The 20,121-nt window shown below is 41.1% G+C and overlaps 1 pseudogene; it reads right to left on the minus strand.

The window, feature by feature from the left end:
* The window catches only part of LOC142436863 (DNA replication complex GINS protein PSF1-like), a 30,089-nt pseudogene extending 28,464 nt beyond the window's left edge, over positions 1-1,625 (minus strand).
* Positions 1,626-20,121: the final 18,496 nt, after the last annotated feature.

A 20,121-nucleotide genomic window follows, 5' to 3' on the forward strand; every position in this document is an offset into this window, starting at 1 on the left:
TCATCCACATTTCTCACCACTAGCTCATCTCTCTGCCTCCATTAGTTCTTCTCTTCTGATGCATTTTCCATATTGCCAATAACCAAAACCACTTCCATTAAGTACATTTTGATTAAATGACCCTATAGGACGGAGAAAATTGCTCCCTATGGTTTACACAGCTGTAAATCTTTACAGAAGCGGCTATCTTTCTCCCTTAGAATGGCTGGTGTGTTTGAATTGCTGACCATTAGGCTAGCAGCCCAATGCATAACTCCAGGCCTCATTTTACTGCCAATAAGTACTCCAAAATATAAAAACATCCCGCCACACCCCTACCTGAAAACCTCTACCTGATTCCAAATGCCTGTGGAATAATGCCGAAGTTTTTCTAATCCTAGAACCCACCATTGACATCTCCATACATAACCTTTCCAGTTGTGATCATGAGTCTTAAGCCATTGTTTATCACCTGCCTGTGTGAGGGCTAATACTTCATACAAGGCTCGAACACCCACTCCCAACCCCCCAGTAGCATTTCTCTTTATGCTCCCATCTACGCAACACCAGTTTCACTTACCACATTGCATTCTATTCACTTGTGTTTCTTGGTCCTCTCACTGACATCTATCTAGTTGCTGCCCTATGATTGTTTACTACGATGCTTAAACGTACAGGCTCTTGAGCCAGACTTCCAGGGTTCAAGCTCTAGCTCTGCTCTTTACTGGCTATATCACCACTGACAAATCTCCTAACTTCAATTCTCCACTCACATGTTTGAGGTGGGGGGAGACAGCTCAGATCTCACACAATTATGAGGAGAGACAATTGCAAGCTAAGTGCTGAACATCATTCCTACTTCCATGGTATTGTAGTGGACAAATAATCATAATAGTAACAATACGACTGTTAGCACTATTATTATTTCTTGTAGAAACAGCATACAGGGACTCAGCCCTGGGTGTGTCAGGTACAGTTCCTCACTACACCAAGAGCTCTGTACCATCATCATGCCCATTTTTGTTGGTGAGAACACTGGACGCACAGAAAGCCTGAGTCCACAGTGATCGAACAGAGTATGAATCTCAGTCTGGCACCAGAGGCCTACTTCATCATCACATTTTGCTCACTGAGTGCGTGCGCGCACACTAACGCGCATAAAACGCTAGATCCAATAAAAACGACTGGTTCTGTGGGTTTCTGAGGCTGTCAATCTTTAAAAGAACAGAAAGCTTCCAGCTTTCTTCGGCAGAATGGAGGTGGATTCGAATTTACTTTAGTTCGTATTGGCTAAGCAAAGGAAAAGCAACAAAGCTAAAAATGAAGCAAAACGGAAGGAAGTAGACTTTGAGGAAGCTCAATTGCTGAGTAGTACAGTAACTTCCTTCTTTCTCCCACAGTAACCTTTTGTTATGCTGTTACTTTCCCTTCGGGAACTTGGCTCACACCCTCAGGGGAATCTGAAGCAAACCGCGAAAAGAGCAGCCCAGGGGAGATCCCGCTCACCCTCCAGCCCCTTTCAGCCAAGCTCCCCGGACCTCCATCCCGCCCTCTGCCGTCCAGCCCGTCATATTAAAGGCGGGCAGCTGCCCTTCTGGCGTGTGGTGCAGTTCGCGGACCACCTCCGTCGCCTTTTCACAGAACATGGCGGGTAGACCTGGTACCGGGACCTCCTTGTCGGCCGCCCACTTGACCGAAGAGTCTGCGGGCTCCCTGCAGCCTAGTTCGCGCCGCGCTTATTAGCGCAGGTCTAGGAAATCGCCTGCGCTTTGGCGGTAAAAATCCCCAACCAATGGGAAGGCAAGGACGCAGGTTGCATGGCTACGGTGGTTGCAAAGGGACAATTCCATACGCGGTAGAGAAATATGACCGGAAGTGGGGAGGCGGTGACCGGTGCCTTCTTCCAGTGGAACGCGGCCCTCCGGAAAGAGTCCTTGGGGTTCCATTTGACTTTATCCATGAGGTGAGACGAATTTTCCAATACTAATCTGAGCACATAGTTTAGGGAGCAGCATAGCTTGGAATAGATGTACCACCCACACCCCCCGAAACTTCCTCTTTTCCCTTTTTTAAAAATAAAAATCATTCTATTGAGGGCTCATATAACTATCCATATGTACATACATTGTGTCACGCTCATTTGTACATTTTTGATATCATTCTCAAAACATTTGCTTTCTCCTTACTCCCTTTATATCAGCTCCTCACTTTTTCCCCTGCTTCATGGAACCTTGATCATTTATCAATTATTTTGTCATGTCTTACAGTGCCCACATCTCCCTTCATCCACTTTTCTGTTGTGCAACTCCATGGAGGGGGTTATATGTAAATCCTTGTAATCAGTCGCCCCCCTTTTTTTTTAAATCATTTTATTGGGGGCTTGTACAACCCTTATCACAATCAATACATCATTCCATTGTGTTTAGGACATTTGTGCATTTGTTGACCTCATCATTCTCAACACATTTCCTTTCTAATTGAGCCCTTGGTATCAGCTCCTCGTTTTTCTATCTCCCTCCCTACCCCCTCCCTCCTAAACCCTTGTTAATATTGATAGGTTTAGAATTAAGGTAGCAGATGGACATTGGACCTCCACTTCTTTTCTCCCTCAATTGCAAGAACACTTTGTTCTATTGAACTGGCATGCCGTGATGCTCACCTTATGAATTAAGGACATCAGGTATAATGAATAACTATACAGACAACTTACAACAAAGATACAAGAGATCTAGTAAAACTAGGTAATCTTGGAACCTTGAGCTTCAGAAGAAATTATAGAAAAGTGGACTAAAAACTAACTAGAAGATGAAGGGAAACAAAAGTGGTGCAAGAACAGACAGGTGAATTGTCAGCTAGCCTGACGCATTCCATCCAGACAGAAGCCTGGCACATTGGTAGCTGGCACTAAGAAAGGATCCTCACTTGTTTCCCACACCCTCCTGATATCACAATTGCCAGCCCCTACCTTCACCCATACACCAGACAGAGATATCCTTGTAAGTCCATTTCTGCTTGAAGACAAAGCTATGCCCTCATGGTTTAACATCCCCATGCCTAGAGATGGATTATCACCCCCATGCCCAGAAATGCTTGAGATTCTCCTCAAAGCACTAGCAAAAAATACACTGCTGGATCCCTCGCTGCTCTTGGACACGTGGAAAGTTCCCCCATGATTAGCCATTCTGACCCAGCTGCTTCTCTACCAGAAAGAATCCCCTCAGCTATCACCTAAGCTGTAAAAACGCCCTACTGGATCAGGTGCGTGGACCACAGAAAACAGATAGGCCTGCCAAGCTCCATCTGGAATCAATATTCAACCCCCTAGAGGCTGTGACCTATACAAAAAGGTCCTCACCCCAAGTTTTCTCTTTGTTTTTCCTTTTCCTTCACTTCCTTTTATTTATTTTAATCACGTCTGCACTCTGCTTTCTTCTTTATTTCTGCTTCTACTTCTATTCTTTCCATTTTAATTTACTTTTCCAGTTCCCTTCCTTTCCTTTTTTATGTTTTGATTAGCTTCTCTTTTATTTTTCTCTACCTTGGTTTTTGACACACACACACACACACACACACACACACACACACACTTCTAGTTATTAAATTCCTTTCACTTGCTCTTGTTTGTCCGCTGTCTCTTGCTGGTTTCTTTTTCAAAAATTATTTCTTCGTTGGCAATTTTTTTTGTCCCTTCCTGTTCTACCTGACAGTGGACAGCAATCGCAGGCCTAGCCACCTCTATGACTGTAGTCATACCTATACAGTGACAGACACTACATACTCCTGTACCACCTGATCATCTTTACGTAAGTGAGACCACCAAACAAACCATTGCTAACTGTGCTATAATAACAACAAACAGTACTACACACATTCTCAAATTATCCTTTACAACAACCAGTAGATAGGTGGAGTGTCTGCAGTCTCAAGATACTAAGATCAATTAAACACAAAAACACTAATACTACAACATCTCAGTGGCAAAGACAATTTAAGTTTATATGAAGAAACAAGACAGAACAGCTGAAGCACATGACCAATATAGAGCTAGAAGACCTTTTTTCAGGAAGAAAAGGCATTGAAATTACCTGATAAACTATTAAAAATTATACTTTTATACTATCAATGAACCGGGAGAAAGGAAAGATTGCGAAGCTAAAGAAAAACTGAACACACACACACACACACACACACACACACACACACTAGAGTAATTCAGGAAAGCACTAAAATAACACATCAATTGAAACTAGAAACCGTACACCACAGCAAAGAGAAATTCAGAAGATTAATACTAAGATGAGAGAAACAGATAACGCATTAGAAGAGCAAAGGACTTTGCGAGTAGAAGGAGGCAGGGGAAGGGAGTGGTAAGCAAACAACGCCAAAGACGGGAATAACTAAGGAATTAAAATCAACAATGAGGAGGACATAGAGATCCTGGTGGTGTTGGGGTAACAGCAGTTTAGCTGAGAAGAACTACTAAGGTGGAAGAAGGGTGAGTGTGATGGTGAGGTAGAAGAAAGGTAAAAAGAAACAGGAAAGATCTAGGAAGCAAAGCTATAGATAGAGGTATAAGCATAAGTGTGTACCTATGTAAATACATTAATTCATAAAAATAGAGGTATTGGTCTATGTACATCATATATGGCAAGACATTGGTGTAGTAGATGGACGTTAGGTCTCTGCTCAGGGCCTGCCTTCAATACAAGAATACTTTGTTCTAAGAACCTGGCATGTTGTGATGCTCACCCTCCTGGCATGATCGGTGAAGACAAAATGGGTGCACAAGCAAATGTGGTAAAGAAAGCTGATGGATTGCCTGCAACAATGATGCAAAAATAGAGCGATACTGGGGATGGTTCAGGACTGGATGGGGTGTGCTCTCTTGTCTAGAGGGTCACTGTGAGGTGGAGCTGGTTCGACAGCACCCGACCACAACAACAACAGAAAACTAAGACTGGCTCTGACAAGTGTCAGATGCTGCTCACCCAGGCTTGGACATTAACTTTCCATCGCATTAAATGTAATCGCTTGGTGTCAGAGTTGGAGAAGCTGCTATTCATACTCTAGTGATCAAGTGTTATGTGAGAAAATTACTTGTACATTTACTAGTTTGCTATTCATACCTTATTTCAGTTTAGCTTAATAACCCATTCCCTTGTTTTCTTTATCTCTGGGGAAAATAAGTATCACTAATTGGAGCAGGATATGTGAAAGTACTGCAAAAATAAAACACACCATGCTAATATTAAAAAAAAAAAAGAAAGCTGATGGTACCTCTTCTATCAAAAGATATAGCATCTGGGATCTAAAAGGCTTGAGGTTAAACAAGCAGCTGTCTAGCTGATAAACAAACCCACATGGAAGAAGCACACCAGCCTGTGTGATCATGAGATGGGATCAGGTAACAGGCATCAGAAGACCCAAAACACACACACACACACACACACCCCCCCAAATCCATCTGTAGATAATGGAACATCTCCTTGCAAAAGGGTCACAAGGGATGAGTCAACTAGGATGCAGTATAACACCAATGAAATATACAATATTCCTCTGGTTCCTTGAGGTTCCTCACCCCCCACTACCATGACTCCAGTCCTGCCTTTCACTGAGGGCTAGACCAGAACATGTACACAGATACAGATAAGGGCTCGAGACACACACTGAATCAAGGAATAACAATGGAAGTAGTGATACCAGGAGGGCAGGAGAAAGGTGACTCCAATGATTGACACATAACCACACCCCCACCCCAGGGGGACGATCAACAGAAACCAAGGGTGACAGGAGAGAGTGGTAGGTTAAGATATGAAAATAATAATAATTTATAATTTATCAAGGGGTCAAGGTGGGGTGGGGAGGGAGGGGAAAAAGAGGGACTGATATTTTGACCCTGGCCTCTAAACCCATGATAAGGCCTGACCGTGGCAGCCTGCTCTCTGCTGGCTCCTCTAAGCCCCATGTCCATCACATGGCTGGTTCATTTTCTGTCAGCGCCCACGTAACTGACATATCTCCCCCACTTGCCTGAAAAGACAGCCAGGAGATCACCTCGCTAGGGTTTGGGATCAACGGTGGCCTTCTCTCCTTTGGGGACTGCCTACACCAGCGGAGCTCTTAACACTGGTCTCACTTCATGCCCTGCCTTGCCCTAGGGGCTAACTGACCCTGGGGCACAGCAAGGCCAGTATCATCACAAGGGCATAAGGACTGCACCTCTTGGCCTCCTAGTACAATCCTGCCCCTTGAGAGTCCCTGGGGTCTAATAGTAAGGGCTCAAATAGAAAGTAAATGTTTAGAAAATAATCTTGGCAACATATGTACAAATATGCTTGATACAATTGATGTATTGATTGTTATAAGAGCTCTAAGAGCCCCTTTATTAGTCTAGGTACTTTGGAGAAGTAAATCTACAGCAACTTGTGTATAAGAGAGAGTTGTATGTAAAGGTTAAGTGCGCATCAAGAAAATATCCCAACCCAGTGCTGCCCAAGCCCACAAGTCCAACATTAACCCATTAGTCCAATAACAGTCCACAAAGTCCTGCTCCATCTCACAAAACAGACACAATGATGTCGACTGCAGAGGAAAGCTGAGTCAATGAATATGTAAGCATCTCAGCGCTGGCAGGGGTCTCCACGTGGGTGCTCCAGCACCCAGGGCTGCATCAGGGTACGTTCATGTGGCTTCTCCCTGGGGATGTCTTGCAGGAAGTCTGTCTTGCAAGCTGAAGCAGGGAACTGCGAAAGCAGTTGCACCCTGGTGTGACCACAAAGCAAGAGACCCGAGAACTAGAAAGGTGAGGCTCACTGAGCCATTTATCCCTCTGCCCTTCAATTAACCCCACATGTGTTTATCGGCCAGGTTGGCACAATAAACTAACTGAGTCCCCAGTAGTATGATCTTTTAATTTTAAAAAAGAGCAAATGGACTAGAATTGAATCAGAGAGAGTTCATCAGTGAGATTAAAGAAAATCTCTCAACCTAATTTGGTAAAGGAATAATTTTTAAAATAGACAAGAAAATCTAGAGAAAATCACAGAATTCTGTGGGACAACATCAAGTACATTATGTGTGATTGGACAAAAAAACAGGAAGAAACAAACAAAACAATCAAAAGAGCAGAGAGAAGGAAACTTCCTTAATATATCATGACATGGTAACAAATGTACTCATGAAGCTAAACAAACCAAAAGCAGGGCTGACTGAAATAAAATAATCATGACATATCATGATGAAAGTTACAAATGACAGGAATCCTGACAGCAATTGAGGAAAAATAAGTTACTTAAAAAGAGGAACTGAAAACAAAAATTGTCTTAGAAAAAGTGCATCCAGAAGGCTCTGTAGCAGAAAATGACGAGACTTGGTTTAATGTACTTTGGACATTTTGTCCAGGGAGACAGACCTTGGAGACGTGTCCCACGCATGATAAAAGTACCGGGTTTTAGAACCGAGGAAAACCTTCAACAAGATGGATTGACACAGTAGCTGCATCACTGGGCTCAAAGATAAGAATAATAGTGAGGACTGCACAGTATGGGGCAGGGTTTTGCTCTATTGTCCATAGGAACACTGAGTTGGAATAACTCCACAGCACCTTCCAATAACAGCAACAACACCACCATCTATCATACACGAACACACTGAAGCAGGAAAAGTAAACATAGATATTGAAAAGAGAAACAAGTCATGCAATTAAAAACTCCCAATACATTCAAAGAAGAGTTGACACCAATTTTATTCAAACCATTGTAGGACATAATAAAAATGGAAAGTCCCCAAATTCATTTTATGAAACTTGTAAAATCATTATACCCAAATCAGACAGAAACATAGCCAGGAAAGAAAATAATACAGCAATATCCCTTATGAACATAAATGTAAAAATATCTCAACAAAACCCTACCTAATAAAGCCAACAATAAATATCTCAGTAAAGTAAATCATCATGACCAACATGAATTCATAACAAGGGTGCAATGATGGTTACATATTAGAAAAACAATCAATGTTATCCACTATATAAACAAAACAACAGGAAAGAACTTTATAACCATATTAGAAAAATTCAAATCCTACAATCCTGAGAAGAAAATGGGACCGACGGTTCCAGGGGATAATAGAAAGGGAGAGCTAGGGAAGGGGGAGGGGAGCCAACAGACCCACGGACAGGGAACAACAAGAGATCTAAAATTGATGGAGAGGAAGGTGTAGAATGCCTGGTGGGGTTAGATCAAGTGCAATGTAGCTGAAAGAGGAATTACTGAGAGCCAAATGAAGGTCAAACATGATAGTGGGACAGGAGGAAAGTAAAGGGAAATAGAGGAGGAAAGGAGGCAAAAGACATTTTTTTTTACATTTTATTAGGGGCTCATACAACTCTTATCACAATCCATACAAATACATACATAAATTGTATAAAGCACACCCCTACATTCTTTGCCCTAATCATTTTCAAAGCATTTGCTCTCCACTTAAGCCCTTTGCATCAGGTCCTCTTTTTTCCCCCCTCCCTCCCCGGTCCCCCCTCCCTCATGAGCCTTTGATAATTTATAGATTGTTATTTTGTCATATCTTTCCCTATCCGGAGGCTCCTTTCCTCCCTTTCTCTGCCGTCCATCTCCCAGGGAGGAGGTCACATGTGGATCCTTGTAATCGGTTCCCCCTTTCCAACCCACTCACCCTCACTCTCCTAGTATCACCCCTCAGACCCCTGGTCCTGAAGGTATCATCCACCCTGGATTCCCTGTGTCTCCAGCTCCCATATGCACCAGTGTACATACAACCTCTGCCCTATCCAGTCCTGCAAGGTAGAATTCGGATCATGGTAGTTGGGGGAAGGAAGTATCCAGGATCTGGGGGAAAGCTGTGTTCTTCATCGGTACTACATCGCACCCTGACTGACCCATCTCCTCTCCTAAACCCCTCTATGAGGGGATCTCCAGTGGTTGACAAATGGGCTTTGGGTCTCCACTCTGCACTTCCCCCTTCATTCACTACGGTATATATATATATATATATATATTTTTTTTTTTTGCATGATGCCTTTGGCACCTCGTGATTGCACAGGCTGGTGTGCTTCTTCCATGTGGGCTTTATTGCTTCTGAGCTAGATGGCCGCTTGTTCACCTTCAAGCCTTTAAGACCCCAGACACTATCTCTTTTGATGGCCGGGTACCATCAGCTTTCTTCGCCACATTTGCTTATGCACCCGTTTGTCATTGGTGATCGTATCATGGAGGTGTGCACCCAATGATATGATTTTTTTGTTCTTTGATACCTGATAACTGATCCCTTCAGGACCACGGGATCACACAGGCTGGTGTGTTCTTCCATGTGGGCTTTGTGCCTTCTGAGTTAGATGGCCGCTTGTTTATCTTCAAGCCTTTAAGACCCCAGACCCTATCTCGTTTGATAGCCGGGCACCATCAGCTTTCTTCACTACATTTACTTGTTCACGCACTTTGGCTTCAGCAGTTGTGTAGGGAGGGTGAGCATCGTAGAGTGCCAACTTAATAAAAGAAAGTATTCATGCATTGAGGGAGTGCTTGAGTAGAGGTCCAAGGTCCTTCTGCCACCTTAAAACTAAACCTATAAATACAGAAACATAGATCTATTTCCCCATCCTCATATATATATTTGCATGTACATGTCTTTGTCTAGACCTCTATAAATGCCCTTTGACTCCTAGCTCTTTCCTCCATCTCCCTTGACTTTCCTCCTGCCCTACTACCAAGCTCCATCCCCACCTGGGTTACAGCTATACCTCTTCTTTATGTAACCTTACCCTTGATCATTCCCTACCAGGCCTGCCACTCCCTCCTCACTACCATTTTGGGTCCCATGTTGTTCCCTTGTCCCTGGGTTTGTTAACACCACTTCCTTACCCCCCCACTTCCCCTATCCCAAGCCCCCCCCGGAACTGTCGGTCCATTGTTTTTCCTCCAGATAGTTCATCCAGCCTGTCTTATTTAGACAGACCTGTGGAGACAATAACATGCACGAAAATAAGACAGAGGAAAACAAAGCAACAGTATACAACCAGACAACAAAACAACAACAAATCACTGACAAAGAACAAAACAAAACACATCAAGAAAGAAAACTTGTAGTTAGTTCAAGGATCGTTTGTTGGAGGCAAAAGACATTTATAGAGGTGTAAATATACACACATATATAAAAATATACTTATATAATGATAGGGATATGGGTCTATGTTCATATATTTATGTTTAATATTAAGGTTGCAGATGAATATTGGTTCTCTATTCAAGTCCTCCCGCAACGCAAGAACACTTCCTTCTAATAACCTGGCATTCTGTGATGCTCACCTTCCTGACATGATAGCTAAAGTCAAATGGGTGCATTAGCAAATGTGGTGAAGAAAGCTGATGGTGCCTAGCTATGAAAAGATACAGTGTTTGGGGTCTTAAAGGCTTGAAGTTAAACAAGCGGCCATCTAGCAGGGAAGCAATAAAACCCACATGAAAGAAGCACACAGCCTGTGTGATCACAAGGTGTCAACAGGATCAGGTATCAGATGACCCAAAACAAACCATCATATAGATATGAATTGGGGGGGGGTGGAGTGGAGACCCAGGGCCCATTTGTAAACAATTGGACATCTCTTCACAGAAGGGTCAAGTCAGTCAGGGTGAAGTTTAGCACCAACAAAATACACACTACTCTAGCTCTTTAATTGACCTTGGCACCCCACTATCCTGACCCCAGTTCTAGCTTACAAATCTGGCTTGACAGGAACATGTACCCTAGTACATATCAGAGCTCTTGGTACACGGAATCCAGGACAGATAAATCCCTCAGGAACAGTAATGGGAGTAGCAATACCATGAGGGGAAGGGGAAGATGGGAGAGGAAAGGGAGAAAAGGAAAACCAGTCACAATGATCGACATATAAGCCACTCCCCACCTGCAGGGGACAAGCAACAGAGTAAAGGGAGACTGCAGACAGTGTAAAATATGAAAATAATAATAATTTATAATTTAACAAGGAGTCATGAGGGTGAGGGAGGGAAGGAGGGAAATAAAACAGAAGCTGATACCAAGGCCTCAATTAGAAAATGTTTTGAAAATAATGGTGACAACATATGTACAAATGTGCTTGATACAATTGATATATGGGTTGCTATAAGAGGTGTAAGAGCCCCTAGTAAAATGATATTAAAAAATACATCTACCTCTCCGTCTCTCTGCCACCCCGAGTGTGGTGGTGCTCCGACTTCACCATGTCATCTCATAAGACTTTCAGGATCAAGAGATTCCTGGCCAAGAAACAGAAGCAGAATCTGCCCATTCCCCAATGGATTCGAATGAAAACCGGTAATAAAATCAGGTACAACTCCAAGAGAAGACATTGGAGAAGAACCAAGCTGGGTCTGTAAGGAGCCCCCTGAAGGATGGCACGCATGGCCGCATTTTCCCAGGCTCATATCATGAATTAAGATTTTTGTCCCCATCTGATGAATTGAACTTCAATCGGCAAATAATCTGGTTTATTCCTTGTTTTTTTACTTCCTAATCAAGTTTAACAATAAATAATGTAAGGTTGTTGTTGTGAGAAAAAAAATACATCTATACTACTATAATACCTCAAGTAGAAAAAGACAGAAAATGGGGTAAGATGGCCACCATATAACAAGCCCGGGAAGATGTGCTCAGCAACTACCAAAGAGTTTCCACTATGAGAGAGATTCTGCACTTCCTGGTAGCAAGAAATTCAACTTAAAAGCCAAGTTGACCCAAGTTTCTCAAAGTGGAAAGCAGCAAGGCCTGCTGACAGACTCCCCTTTACGGATGAGCAGCAACATGAGTTGCTTCTACAAGCATCGTGATTCTTCGTGGCCCCTGAGAAAAGACAGTCAGCCAGCCAACCCTCTACCTCCCTGGCCTCTAGGGACACAGATAGCTAGCAGATCACTTGGGCAGCTTGGTACACACATGCTCAGTACCCAAGGTACGCTTTGTACCATTTCCCCATCTTCCTCCTCTTTTCCTGCTTTGTTCTACAAGGCATTCCATCCCGTGTGCCAGCGCCGTGATACCGCATACATGTACACACAGACTACTAAAAGAGCAGGAATCCCCACCCACAAGGTAGCTTTATTATATATAATTTTGGATTTTGTACTTTTGTTCTATTTTAATACTCTCTCTCTCTTTTTTGATCTCCTACTTCCTCTTCTGGAGTGACTCCACCCTCCTGAGAATCCACATTCCTCCCAGGAAGAGACAGGTCTGTGTATCCCAGCATACCCACTCTAGCATGGGCTTTCCAGGACCTCCTACGTGCACAGATATGCTCACATTCATTCACATTGCCACAATAGCAGAATCTGGTACCCACAACCATACCCAAGTTTTTTTTTTTTTTGATCCTTGTACTTCTATCAATTATCTTTCTATTTTCTTGCTGTTCTCTCATTAAATATCTTTCCATGAAACCTATTAATTGAGATTAACTCTCTGCCCGCAAGTGTCAACTCACAGTGATCCTATAGGACAGGGTAAAACTGTCCGGTGAGTTTCTGAGACTGTAACTGTTTATGGGAATAGAAAGTCTCCTTTTTTTGGCGGAGCAGCTGGTGGTTTTAAAATGTTGACCTTTCGGATTACAACTCAATACATAACCATTATGTGACCAGAGCTCCTTATTGTGATTACCCCTCTGAAAATATTTTCCCATTATTTTTGCAAGTCTGTTGGCTTATTCACAGTCACTTATTACTATCATTACTTTATTCTTATCATTACTTTTATTTTATTCTATTTTTCCCAGCCACTATCCCCACTTAGGCACCTTTCCCCTTCTTTTCATTTCACCACTGTATGTTTTCCAGCTCCTATTAGAACTCACCTGTGTCACTAGACAAACTCTACCTCTGTATGACCAGCAGCTCACACACCACAATGCTGAAGAAACAGCAGTCAAGCACAGAAAGCTTCCAAATTCAAGAAAAACAAACATGAACAACCAAGTAGCACTCAAACCAATGGAATAGTCTGAAGATGTGATTGTGAACCACCAGTAACAGAATTCAGAAGAATGATGCTTAGGTCAAGAGATCTGGGGAATGTTCATGAGAAAAACAGAAGAAATTGAGAAACTAACATCCTTAAACCAAAGGATTCTAGAAGATAAGCAATGAGATAACTGAATTAGGCAACATAGTAAAAGGCTAGAGGAATAAAATGGAAAAGGAAAATAAAATAAATGAGCTTGAAGACAATTACCCTCACGACAGTAGACAAGAGAAGCAATCAACAAAAAAACCCGGAAGCATTCAAATAAATCCTGTAGGACACTATCATAAGAACCCATCTAAGAAAAGAAAAAAGAAAAGAAATGCTGGGAAAAGAACACCACCAAAAAAAAAAATCTACAGAGAATAGTACAAGAAACCATGGAAGAAAATTTCAACATACTATTCAACAAGCTGAGAAGAATGGACAACCAAAGAGAAAACATCAAGACATAAAGAAAAGGAGAGAATCTGAGGGCAGGTAGAGAAAAAGGAAAAGTCATCTACAAAGGAAAGTTGAAAAGGATAAATTCAGACTTCTCAGCAAAAGACCTGCAGGCAAGAAGACAATGGAATGACATATATACAATTGTGACGGGTGGAAGGGGGGGTGGGGCGGAAGGAAGCCAGCCAAGAATATTATACTGAACAAAAATATCCCTCAAATACAAGGGAGAAATAAAGGTTATTTCCTGAGGAGGAAAAAATAAAGGAATTTTGAATTCAACAATTCATTTTCTCAGATCACAATGTTATAAAACTGGAAATCTACAACAGAAAGAAAAGGAACAAAAAGACAAACACATGGAGACTGAACAACATACCATTTCAAAATGACTGGACACTAGAGTAAACGAAAACGAGAAATTAAGAAACTCCTTAAAACAAGCAAACCTATAACACATCATACCAAAAACTCGGATACAACAAATGCAGTTATCTGAAGTCAATTTATAGCAATCAATACACACACGAAATATGAGAGAAATCCAAAACCAATACTAATAAAACACTTCCAAGAAGTAGAAAGAGGGAAACCACATAAGTCCTTCAACAATAAAGGGAAAGAACTAATAAAAATTGAAGCAGAAATAAATGAACTGAAAAATGGGGGGGAAATCAACAAGACAAAAAGTTGGTTATGAAAAGATTAACAAAATCGACAAACTGCTAGAAAACTTAACAAAGGAAAAGAAAGATGCAAATATCTAGAATTTGAGATGAAAAGGGTGCCATCACAAAAGATCCAAATGAAATAAAAAGATACATGTAGAGCAAAAGAAGAATTAGAGGTCACCAAGAGACTTCCAACCAAGAAAGATTCTAAAGAAGTATGTATGTTGCCTTCACAGGAGAATGCTAGCAAGTATTCAGGGAAGAGCCATAACTAATTCTGTGCAGACTATTCCAAAATATAGAAACTGACAGCAAACTCCCACACGCATTCTATGAAATGAGCATAATCCTCAAAACCTGATCACGATCATTTAGAAAAAATGAAAACAGGAAGTAGATAAGAGTGTCCCTCATCAATATTCTTATTCAACATTGTACTACAATAAACATCTTAGCCAGACAGACAGCAAAAAAATTTTAAAATAAAAGGAATATAATTGGGCAAAAAATAGGTCAAGGTGTCACTATTTGCAGATAGTATGATTTTACATAGTGAGAGCCCCAAGGACTCCACAGAAAGATTGTTGGAAAGTACTAACGAATCTGTTAAAGTAATGGCATACAAGATTAATAAGCAGAAATCAATTTTAATATGCTATTGAAGAGCTCCAAAATAAAAACATCAAGAAAAAAAATAAAAAAGAGAAAACAATATCATTTATAATATCCATACAAAAGATGAATACCTGGGAATAAACTTAACCAAAGAAACAAAAGACCTGTACAAAGGAAACTACAGAAAAATCAAAATGTGAATATTACTGAAAGCAATAAATCTATAGATAGAACACAATTCTGATCAAAATCATTTTCTTGGGGGCTCATACAGCTCTTATCACAATCTATGCATCCATCCATTGTGTCTAGCACATTTGTTCATTGTTGCCATCATCATTTTCAAAACAATTTCATTCTACTTGAGCCCTTGGCATGGGCTCCTCATTTTTCCCTCTTCCCTTCTTCACGAACTCTTAATAATTCATAAATTGTTATTAATTTTTCATGTCTTACACTGTCCGAGGTCTCTCTTTACCCTCTTTTCTACTGCCCATGCCCAAGGAGGGGTTACATTGTGATCAGTGCCCCCTCTTGTTACCACTACTCTCACAGCTGTCTACAAATGGGTTTGGGGTCTCCAGTCCACCCTCCCCCTCAATCACATCAATAAGGCTTTTTGTTCTGGGTCTTTGATGCCAGATACCTGATCCCTTCGACACCTCTTTATCACACAAGCTGGTGTGCTTCTTCCATGTGGGCTTTGTTGCTTCTTAGAGAGAGTCACTTGTTCATCTTCAAGCCTGTAAGACCCCAGATGCTATATCTTTGCATTGCTGGACACCATCACCTTTCTTCATTACATTTGCTTATGCACCCATTTGTCTTCAGCAATTCTGGCGGGAAGGTTATCACAGAATGCCAGGTGACTAGAACAAAGTGTTCTTGCGTTGAGGGAGTACTTGAGTAGAGGCCCACTTAATTGGACCTTTTGGACCTACTTTCTATCCAGCTCTTGGTAATCCAGGGTGTGTGCTACAGACTCGTGGACTTAATATTGTTCTTTGGAGGCACACAATATCTTTCATAGGCCACACCAGAAAGAATCCTTGTGGAAGCTACATTCACTGGAGTTTGTAAACTGGGCTTTCATTCAAACTCATCAGGAGCCCTTTGATTTAAGACTGAAATTCATCAGTGTGAGAAGATGATGACTGCTATCCCAAGTTATGGAATTGGCAGTTATTGGACTTTGGTTTGACTCTCTGGCCTTCAGGGTGCCTAATGAATGGTGATCCAGGAATACCAAATATTTACTACTTTAATGCTCTTCTTATTTTGTTATGACATGTATTAGTCAGGTATGCATGTTGCTACCTTTTGGAATGAATTTTGTTGAAAGTTTTGTTCCAACATCAACCCTAATTATTTGTGTAAATAGTGTCCAGCCCAGCCTGTGTGATCACGAGGTGTCAATGGGATCAGGTATCAGGCATCAAAAAACAAAAAGTCCTATCACTGTGATGAGTGGGAGTGCGAAATGGGGACACAAAACCCATCTATAGGCAACTGGACATACCCTTACAGAAGGGCCTTGGGGAGGAGACAAACCAGTCAGGGTATAGTATAGTAAAGATAAAACATACAGCTTTCCTCTAGTTCTTTAATGCTTCCTCCCTCCCACTATCATGATCCCAATTCTACCTTACAAATACGGGTAGACCAGAGGATGTACACTGGTACAGACAGGAACTAGAAACAGAGGCAATCCAGGACAGATGACCCTCTGAGGACTAGTAGTGAGAGTGGCGATACCGGGAGGGTGGAGGGAAGGTAGGGTAGAAAGGGGCAAGGGATTATAAAGATCTACATATAAACTCCTCCATGGGGGACAGACAACAGAAAAGTGGGTGAAGGGAGACGTTGGACAGTGTGAGATATGCCAAAATAATAATAATTTATAAATAATCAAGGGTTCGTGAGGGAGGGTGGGGGAAGGAGGGTGAAAATGAGGAGCTGATACCAAGGGCTCAAGTAGAAAGAAAATGTTTTGAAAATTATATGGCAACAAATGTACAAATGTGCTGGACACAATGTATGTATGGATGAATTGTAATAAGAGCTGTATGAGTCCCCCCAGAAAAGATTTTTTAATAAATTGTTCAGAAACTTGAATTTAATCTATATAAGTCAACAATTCGAGCATGAATTGATGTCTGAAACCAGCCTATACTTCTATATGCTTTTCTCAACCGTGTTTTAAATTCTGTATCATTAGCTAAATGAATCACACTATCGTTACCTTATGTCCCAGGAAGATGGTTTGAAAAGTTTTCGTTATCATAAAATGATAATGTTGTTTCTAAAGTGAACCAGAGACATATATAAACCACAGATATGTGAATGGATTTTGTGCTCCCATTTAAATCTAGCCCCAATCTAAGAACTATGAGTTCTTAGGATGTGGCCCTCTTTAATGCTTAAAGAAGTCACTAAAGATATAGGTGCTATAGAAAAAACAAAACAAAAGAGAATGAAAAAACAACAAACAAAGCCCAAGTAATATACTCATAAAAATTATATCTGTTTGTAATTAATAGATAAAAATTTTACTAGTACATTGCTTAGAACACATGGTAGATAAATGGAATCACAGAATGGAATTTTCCCACTTTTTGCAGTCCATTGTATATTCAATATTTGTAAGTCTTAACATTTACAAAAAGTACAAAACAAGGTGATCTATATTAAACATAATGCCTGTGCTATAAATTGTCATCACAAGGTAATTATTTTACTATTGATTCGAACATTTTCTTCATTCAATACTTTTATTGAAGTTCAAAGTATACATTCTTAAGACAATAAATACCTGGCTGTTTTTTCTTAGTATCACAGAGGTACCATCATCAACTTCAAATTCTCCATAGTCTCTTAGACACCGTACCTGAAAAGAAAATCAGATATTTTATCCAAATTACCTTTTAAAATATGCAGTGATCATAACATGAAGTGGGATTATATAAATGCCCGAACAGTAAAAGTACTGTATTTTATGTGTCTGTCCTCCTCTGTGTACTTAGGACCCTTACTATTCCCAGATATTTACTGTGGTCCTAAACCTAAAGATCTCAATTTCCTACGTCACCGGGAAGGGAAAAATAAGCTTTGCAAATGTATACATGGATGGTATTACCAATAAGGAAACCAGGGATTTAGATAAAAGGAGACTACATAGTTGGACGTTTTCCTCTCAAACAATGCACTATATTAATCAGAAGGAATAAAAATGAGGGACATAACAGTGGCAAACAAGAAAGAAAAGAGCATTTTACCTCAACTAGATTGACCAGATCCTTCCCATAATCCATCAGGATAAAAGAACATACATCTAAAAACAAACTGTTTTTCTTTTTAACAATTTACTGGGGCTCATACAATTCTTATCACAGTTCATACATATACATACATCAATTGTATAAAGCACATCTGTACAGTCTTTGCCCTAATCATATTTTTCTCTTTTCCTTTTTTACATTTTATTAGGGACTCATACAACTCTTATCACAATCCATACATATACATACATCAATTGTATAAAGCACATCCATACATTCCCTGCCCCAATCATTCTCAAGGCATTTGCTCTCCACTTAAGCCCCTTGCATCAGGTCCTCTTTTTTATTTTTTCCCCCTCCCTCCCCTTTCCCCCCTCCCTCGTGTGCACTTGGAAATTTATACATCGTTATTTTGTCATATCTTGCCCTATCCGGAGTCTCCCTTACCCCCCTTCGCTGCTGTCCCTCTCCCAGGGAAGAGGTCACATGTGGATCCTTGTAATCAGTACCCCCTTTCCAACCCACTCACCCTCCACTCTCCCAGCATCATCCCTCACACCCTTGGTCCTGAAGGTATCATCCACCTTGGATTCCCTGTACCTCCAGCCCTCATATGTACCAGTGTACAGCCTCTGCCCTATCCAGCCCTGCAAGGTAGAATTCGTATCATGGTAGTTGGGGGGAGGAAGCATCCAGGATCTGGAGGAAAGTTGTGTTCTTCATCGGTACTACCTCGCACCCTAATTAACCCATCTCCTCTCCTAAACCCCTCTATGAGGGGATCTCCATTGGCCGACACTTGGGCCTTGGGTCTCCACTCTGCACTTCCCCCTTCATTTAATATGGTATATATATACATATATACATATACATATATACATATACACACATGTACACATACATACACACATATCTTTTTTTTATTGCATGATGCCTTATACCTGGTCCCTTGGCACCTCGCGATCGCACTGGCCGGTGTGCTTATTCCATGTGGGCTTTTTTGCTTCTGAGCTAGATGGCCGCTTTTTCACCTTCAAGCCTTTAAGACCCCAGACACTATCTCTTTTGATAGCCAGGCACCATCAGCTTTCTTCACCACATTTGCTTATGCACCCATTTGTCTTCAGCGATCCTATCATGGAGGTGTGCAGTCAATGATATGATTTTTTGTTCTTTGATGCCTGGTAACTGATCCCTTCGGGACCACTCGATCACACAGGCTGGTGTGTTCTTCCATGTGGACTTTGTTGCTTCTGAGCTAGATGGCCGCTTGTTTATCTTCAAGCCTTTAAGACCCCAGTCACTATCTCTTTTGATAGCCGGGCACCATCAGCTTTCTTCACCATATTTACTTGTTCACCCACTTTGGCTCCAGACGTTGTGTCGGGAGAGTGAGCATCATAGAGTTCCAATTTAATAAAAGGAGATATTCATGCATTGAGGGAGTGAACAAACTGTTTTTCAAAGGAAATCAAGTCTTCCAATCTCTTGTTTCTCAGGAATACTTAAAAATACATTTAAAAGATTCAGTTTCATGCTCTTTCATTTTGCTTACACAGTAACTTAGCAATCAATTAATTTTCATTTAGTATTTTAAAAATAAAACAAAATTTATGGAAGATGGAATGTTAGATTACATTAAGATGCTTGAAATTAAAGTGCCAACATCCAATCATTTTTGACCTATAAAATATAAGCTTAATATAGTTCAGCTCACACAACACTATTACCTTAAAACTGTGAATCAAAGTTTGTTGCAGAGAGGGCACTATAAGTATTTCTATACTCCTGTCCCTCTATAGCAGTGTTTCCCAAAGTGGGGATACTGCAATGATCCAGGAGGAGTATAAAGCAGATAGCTACACTTTATCCTGGAGTATAGGCTATTGTATAAAAGTTTTTAATTTTACACACACACACACACACACACACACACACACACACACACACACCATAGTGAATGAAGGGGTAAGTGCAGCGTGGAGACACAAAGCCCATTTGTCGGCCACTGGAGATCCCCTCATAGAGGGGTTTAGGAGAGGAGATGGGTCAGTCAGGGTGTGATGCAGTACCGATGAAGAACACAG

Source organism: Tenrec ecaudatus, unplaced genomic scaffold (assembly GCF_050624435.1).
Source record: "Tenrec ecaudatus isolate mTenEca1 unplaced genomic scaffold, mTenEca1.hap1 Scaffold_719, whole genome shotgun sequence".
Classification (NCBI taxonomy): domain Eukaryota; kingdom Metazoa; phylum Chordata; class Mammalia; order Afrosoricida; family Tenrecidae; genus Tenrec; species Tenrec ecaudatus.